Source organism: Hemitrygon akajei, chromosome 21, assembly GCF_048418815.1.
Source record: "Hemitrygon akajei chromosome 21, sHemAka1.3, whole genome shotgun sequence".
In the NCBI taxonomy this organism is placed as follows: Eukaryota; Metazoa; Chordata; class Chondrichthyes; order Myliobatiformes; family Dasyatidae; genus Hemitrygon; species Hemitrygon akajei.
Genome location: NC_133144.1, coordinates 59,083,761 through 59,090,050, shown reverse-complemented (window position 1 = coordinate 59,090,050; position 6,290 = coordinate 59,083,761).

The window sequence follows — 6,290 nt, the reverse complement described above, 5'->3', positions numbered from 1 at the left end:
CAGGTATTCCGATGCTTGCAAAGAAGAGATCGTGTATTTTTTATTATGTATATAAAACTGTTAAGTTAAAATCAGCAAAAATACTTGTATCTTAAAGACATTGTAAATCAAGGCTGTAAAACTAAGTGTTTATTTGTGGCTGTTTGCAGCGTTTTGTGTTAGGCGATTTGGGGAACTATCGAATCTCAGTGATTATAATTTCATTGTTTCCCTGAAGAAAAAAGCGATTGCACGTGAGTCACTTCGAATGGAAAATTCATACTCAAATCCCTGAAATTACTTACTTTAATTTCAGGACAATGTTTAAACTTGCTTTGTCATTTACGCATTAGCGCAGAATAATTATTTTGCGATAATTTACTATAATAGCGTGATTTGTACGAGAAAGTGAGGAATGCCTTCAATTATGTACTTATGCAAACTTGTCAAACTAGAAAATGTACAAAAAATGAGTGGCAGAGATCAAAGGATTTAAGGTTCAATGATTTAATATAATTCACAAAAGAACTGGGGAAAGCATGCGGGAGATAAATAAGAGAGGCATATTATGATCTAGTATGCGTTATGTTCAAGGGTACTGGAACCGGAACATAGAGCAATGCCTTGGAATTGGGACACGAGATAAAGGGGGAAATTGGGAAACTTAGGCCGATTGCTTAACTTTTTCAACGTCCCATCAAAGGCACGGCGGGCCGAATTGTCCGCTGTTTTATATCATTCTAAAATTTAATTTAATAGTTTATTTTTCGATTTACAAAAAAATCATTGTTGGTGAAAATAAATCAGGTCAAGGATTAGAGTTATTCGCGTTTTTGTAGGTGTTACTTAGAATTGAATAGCAGTTAAGCACATTAAAATAAATCTAATTTTAAGACTCACCTAATAAAGCAAGATTTTTATTTTTATTAAAAGAAGCAGCGCATTTGTGGGGTAAAAATGGCGTCGAGCGACAGAGTTTGAAAAAGGGTTCTTTCCATCCCCGCCCTGGAATCCCACTAAAAATGATTGCTGTAGTAGTAGCTCATGTAAAAGCCGGGGAATCTAATCATATAAAAATAGTTTTTTTTTAAAAACTAATAGGTTGATGACTAAGTATTAAATCAAATCATATAATTCGTTGTTCTTTTCCCGGAATATCGAATAAATTTGCGCATTTCATTAGATCATAGGCCTCTATTATTGTCTTAATGCCTGAATATGCTGAACAAAAAATAAACCTAAATTAATCTAAAACAAGGCTGTAAACTTTCGATTGTTGTGTGTAACAAATCAGGAGATTCGCACTGCACATTTATAGTTCGGATACTTCGGTTGCAAGGGGAAACTCGTCAAAATAAACATATTGACGAAGAAATGTAACGTATTTTATGTTCTGAAGATTGGCCATTAGTTTGCTTGTTATTCTTTAACAGTTACAATTCTAAATAATTATTATTTTACTAAGTCAGAAGGAGAAATAATCTTCGATCTTTATTCGGATGATGCTCTATTAAATCTGTTGCTCTTGCGATACCAATAAAATATTTACTGCTTTTGAAATGGCAGAAAGCACCGCGCGGTGAGCGGGATTAAGGATATTCGCAGTTTGAATTCGTCTGCCAGAATAAAAGCGGTTTGGATTTTTAATGCAACAAATAATCTTAATGTCGCAGTTTCTGCATGGTGTTCTATTTTATGAACGTGGAAATGGGAATTAACAAAAAACAACAGTTTAATTGTCGTTCGTAAGTTATAGAAAAGCCAGACTAAATCAAGTTTACATTAGTAGTTTGGTTATAATTAAAATGCGACACAAATTTGCTGAACGACCCAAATATTCTAACCGTTTAAAATACAACATAATTAGTTTATTTAAAAGGTTTATACCGGTGAAACGTTCTGGACAGTGCCCAAGAGAAGCCCTTAAATCGAACTCGAGCGCCGCCTAGTGAACCAAAACAACAAGCAATTCTCTCTCCAAGAAACGATTTCACAATTGACAAATTTACAGTACAGTATTTGCCATTTACTTTAATTTTTCACCGGCTTTGTACCTTATAGAGAGCAACAAAAAATTACAGATCGGACTTGCCCGTCACAATTTATCTCCTGCTTAGTTTAAATGTATATGACCAATTAGGCTAATTCGCTGGAGTTTTCCGAATGTGTGGAAAGTGAGAGCGGAGGTGTGCGAATTTGCCCCGTTGGTTGTAGGGTCCTTTTAAATGCTGTCTTCAGGGATCACTCGCCTTTAAAGGGGAGACGTGGGCATTGTTATGTAAGCTGATACACACATTCGATAGTATCATTTCCCAACTAGAAGTTCTGGAACAGCAACTAAATTTTAAATGGCCCTATGTAGACCTGGTCCCACTTGAAAGTCTACAAAATATATCCTTGTGTTAAAAAGTTGCTTGACTGTGTGCGAAAAAAACCCGATATTGGCTCTTTCTTCCACAGAGATTTCACAATTGCTCCTCAATTTCACTTTATTTATCGGCGGTAAATTATAGGATGGAAATGCCCTGGTGGCTGTGAGCGACGATATCGTCAATAAACCACTGATAATTCATGGCGACCAAAACACATCTTCAACTTCCTCCCTGAAGTGAAATTGAATTTAATAGACGAACAAATAAAGAGGCTGAGAGGTGGGAGAGTAGCTGCCGGTGATCCTAAGTGAAGTTAACCCCGCATAAGGAAGAGTATTATCGGGAAAGTTGAGGAGCTGGCAGCGTTTAAGGAACTGAGCCCTACAACGACTAGGCCGTGCTTCGATGCTGTCTGAAGAGATAAAGCGGTTTGAGGGACCTGCTTAAACATTTTCAAAAACTATACGTATACTTGACAAACAGCAGGGGCTATACCTTCAGAAATTAGCGTCAAATCTCAACAGTAACATACAAGCGATGAGGGTTGAGATTCGAGAGGCTGAAATTCATCCGTAAGTGGGAAAGTCTGCTGTTGCTCCGTGCCTTACTGTCACTAAAGCAACTTACAGTTACTTCGAACTGTCACAGTTCAATAGAAGATGTAGAAAGGCATTTCGCCCGTGTAGAGAATTCATTAGCACTGACGAACATACGCCCAAAGCAAAAGTACTGCAGATATAAGAGGACTGAAATAAATTCAGGCGTCTCTGGAAATGTCTACCAGATCGGACAGCGCGTGTAATTGAAACCGAGCCAACAAATCAAGTCCATTAACTTATCCCAATTCTGATAAATTGGAAGTAATGCGTTTCTCTGTAAGATATACAATATGTGGGCAAACAGTCTTCTAGAATATCCTACCAGAACCAATATTTGTTTTGTGAAACTATCCCCTTTTATACAGGTACTTTTCAACCTCCTCCCGGATGCCCCGATATCTGGTAACCTCAGCGGTGTCACTCCAATTTGCCAATGGTGTGCGTATAGTACCTGCAATATTTTTTTCCTTAATCCTTTTTTTGCCATCTGTAGACGTTTCTGAAATAAAAAAGAAACGCTCCCTTGATTTAACCGAATAAGGATCAGAATTAGTCACATAGATCATACATACACCAAAAATTTGGGCTGTTTCCTCTGAGGCATTGGAGATCGAGGGAAGTTTGTAAATTTGTGAGCCATTTCAAATACTAGAGGGCATGCATTTAAGGTGAGAGGGAGAGGATTTAATGGAGAGATATGGGGCAGGAATTTTTTTTAACGGAAAGTGAGAGGTGCCTGGGACGGGCTTCCAGGGGCGGAGATAGAAACAGATACGACAGCTGTGTTTGAGGCTTTTAGACCGACACCCGAATGTACAGGGAATGGAACAATGTGAATCACGCACGCACAGAACAGATTTAGTTTAATTCGGCATTGCATTCGGCACAGACATCGGGGTTTTAGGAGACCGTTCCTTGCTGTACTGTTCTGTTCGAGCAGAGTTCACTGTAACATGGTGCTTCCTATACCATCATACGTACTCTACCATCTAACCTAAAGGCCAGTGACCCATCGGATGAGTCGGGGAAAATAGACACCTTCATTAAAAAAAAACAAGTTTTAGTTCCTTGAAAACCAGAATTGATTCAGAAATCTTAACTGCTGCACATGAGTGGTTGAACAGTTCGGTTTATTAACTACTCTTAATTAATCAATCTTTCATACTCAATAATTTTGCCCTGGATAGGAAAATGGATCAGTAATACAGAAAATCTTTATTAATTAAACTTTTCGAATTTAAGTACAGTACTTGCAGGAACCAGTTTCGTCCCATCTAGCCAACCTTACCCCAATAAAACATTATTCCCCGTAGCAGCGTATCAATAGAAATAAACAGGGAGGTCCGGGAAATTGTTGAAATAATACAAACACAGTATATTCCAAATTTGTTTAAAACATTGATCCCATCGCGTATGGAACGTTGTTTACAATGGGGACACAAGATGCCGGAACCTGGAGCAACATACAATTTGCTGGAGGAACTGGTGCAGGGTTTCGACCCGAAACGCCCACTATTCCTTTCGCCGCTATAGACGCTGTTCGACCCGCTAAGCTCCTCCAGCAGATTGTATGTGGTTGAACAGCCCCGAGTTTTCCACCATAGGAACGGGAAAGCGCGAGAGAGCGTCCTCGGCGATGGGGCTTTGATTACATGGGAATGCTGGAGACGCTGATGTTGTCCTTCGGAGGGGAGTGAAGGCCGGTGGCAGCTTGGTTCAAAATCCTCGAGGGATCTAGACTAAGGGAATAAAGCGAAAGGGACTCTTGGCGTTCGAGCCAGAACTGATGAACATAGCCTTTCAGTATAACCATATAACAATCACAGCACGGAAACAGGCCATTCCGGCCCTCCTAGTCCGTGCCGAACTCTTAATCTCACCTAGTCCCACCTACCCGCACTCAGCCCATAACCCTCCACTCCTTTCCTGTCCATATACCTATCCAATTTTACCTTAAATGACACAACTGAACTGGCCTCTACTACTTCTACAGGAAGCTCATTCCACACAGCTATCACTCTCTGAGTAAAGAAATACCCCCTCGTGTTTCCCTTAAACTTTTGCCCCCTAACTCTCAAATCATGTCCTCTCGTTTGAATCTCCCCTACTCTCAATGGAAACAGCCTATTCACGTCAACTCTATCTATCCCTCTCAAAATTTTAAATACCTCGATCAAATCCCCCCTCAACCTTCTACGCTCCAATGAATAGAGACCTAACTTGTTCAACCTAAAGTACTTGCCTAAAGAACCACAGGTGTCATGAGAGTGAAAACAAAAACGAATAGCATGATGACCTGAATTCAGCGTCTGAAAAGGCAGAAGCGGTTTTAATCGTGCATTTCAGAAGGAAGTCGGTAAGCACCTGAGAGAATTTGAAACAGGGTTTCGGGTCATAAACAATGGGACTAACTTGGCTGCGAAAAGAGAGATCATATCCCAGCCCATTTCAAAGCTCAAAGTTCAAAGTAAATTTATTATCAAAGTACATAGATGTCACCACATTCCACCCCGAGATTCGCTTTTTTTGCGGGCATTCACAATAAATAAAAGGAAACACGCCAGAATCAATGAAAAACCGCACACAAGACGGACAACTTACGTGAAAAAGAGAAACTGCAAATACAAAAATATTTTTTTAAAAACCAAACAGAATAATAAATAATAAGCAATAAATATCGAAAACAATGAAGTGTCATTGAAAGTGAGTCCACGGGATGTGGGAACAGTTCAGTGATGGGGTGTGTAACGTGAGTGAAGTTATCCCCTCTGGTTCAGGAGCCTGATGGTTAAGGGTAACCGTTTCTGAACCCGGTGATGTGGGTCCTCAGGCTCCTCTTCCTCCTTCTGTTCAGGTGCCCCGCCGTTCGGCGTGGGCGATCGTGTCTCTCCATCCATCACGGTCCCTGACCCTCCGAACTGTAGTCGTAGCCTCCCCTGTTTCTAACCATGCTGTTATCCATCTCTCATTCTCATTCTCTGTCCGCCTGTGCTTCTTTTTCCTTCCAGTTCTTCCTTCATATTCCTGCATATTCCCCGTCTGTACTAAAACACTTCCACGATTCTATACAACGCTTTTTATAGGACTGTTTGCATTCTGCTCAGATAAAAGCACTTGTTACTTGGCACTGGATTACAGGACACTTCACATTTTTCGTCTTATGATAAATGACCGTTCGAATACACAAGTAAATAGCTCGGGACTGTTTTCTCTATTAGACCGGTTTATTTGGTGTGTATGAATATTGGATGCGGATCGGGAGTATGATTAATTATTCAAGCGGTCTTCCGTCATTTTGATGGCTGGGATTTCATTGCGCCGTGTCCATTCCATAATCCAG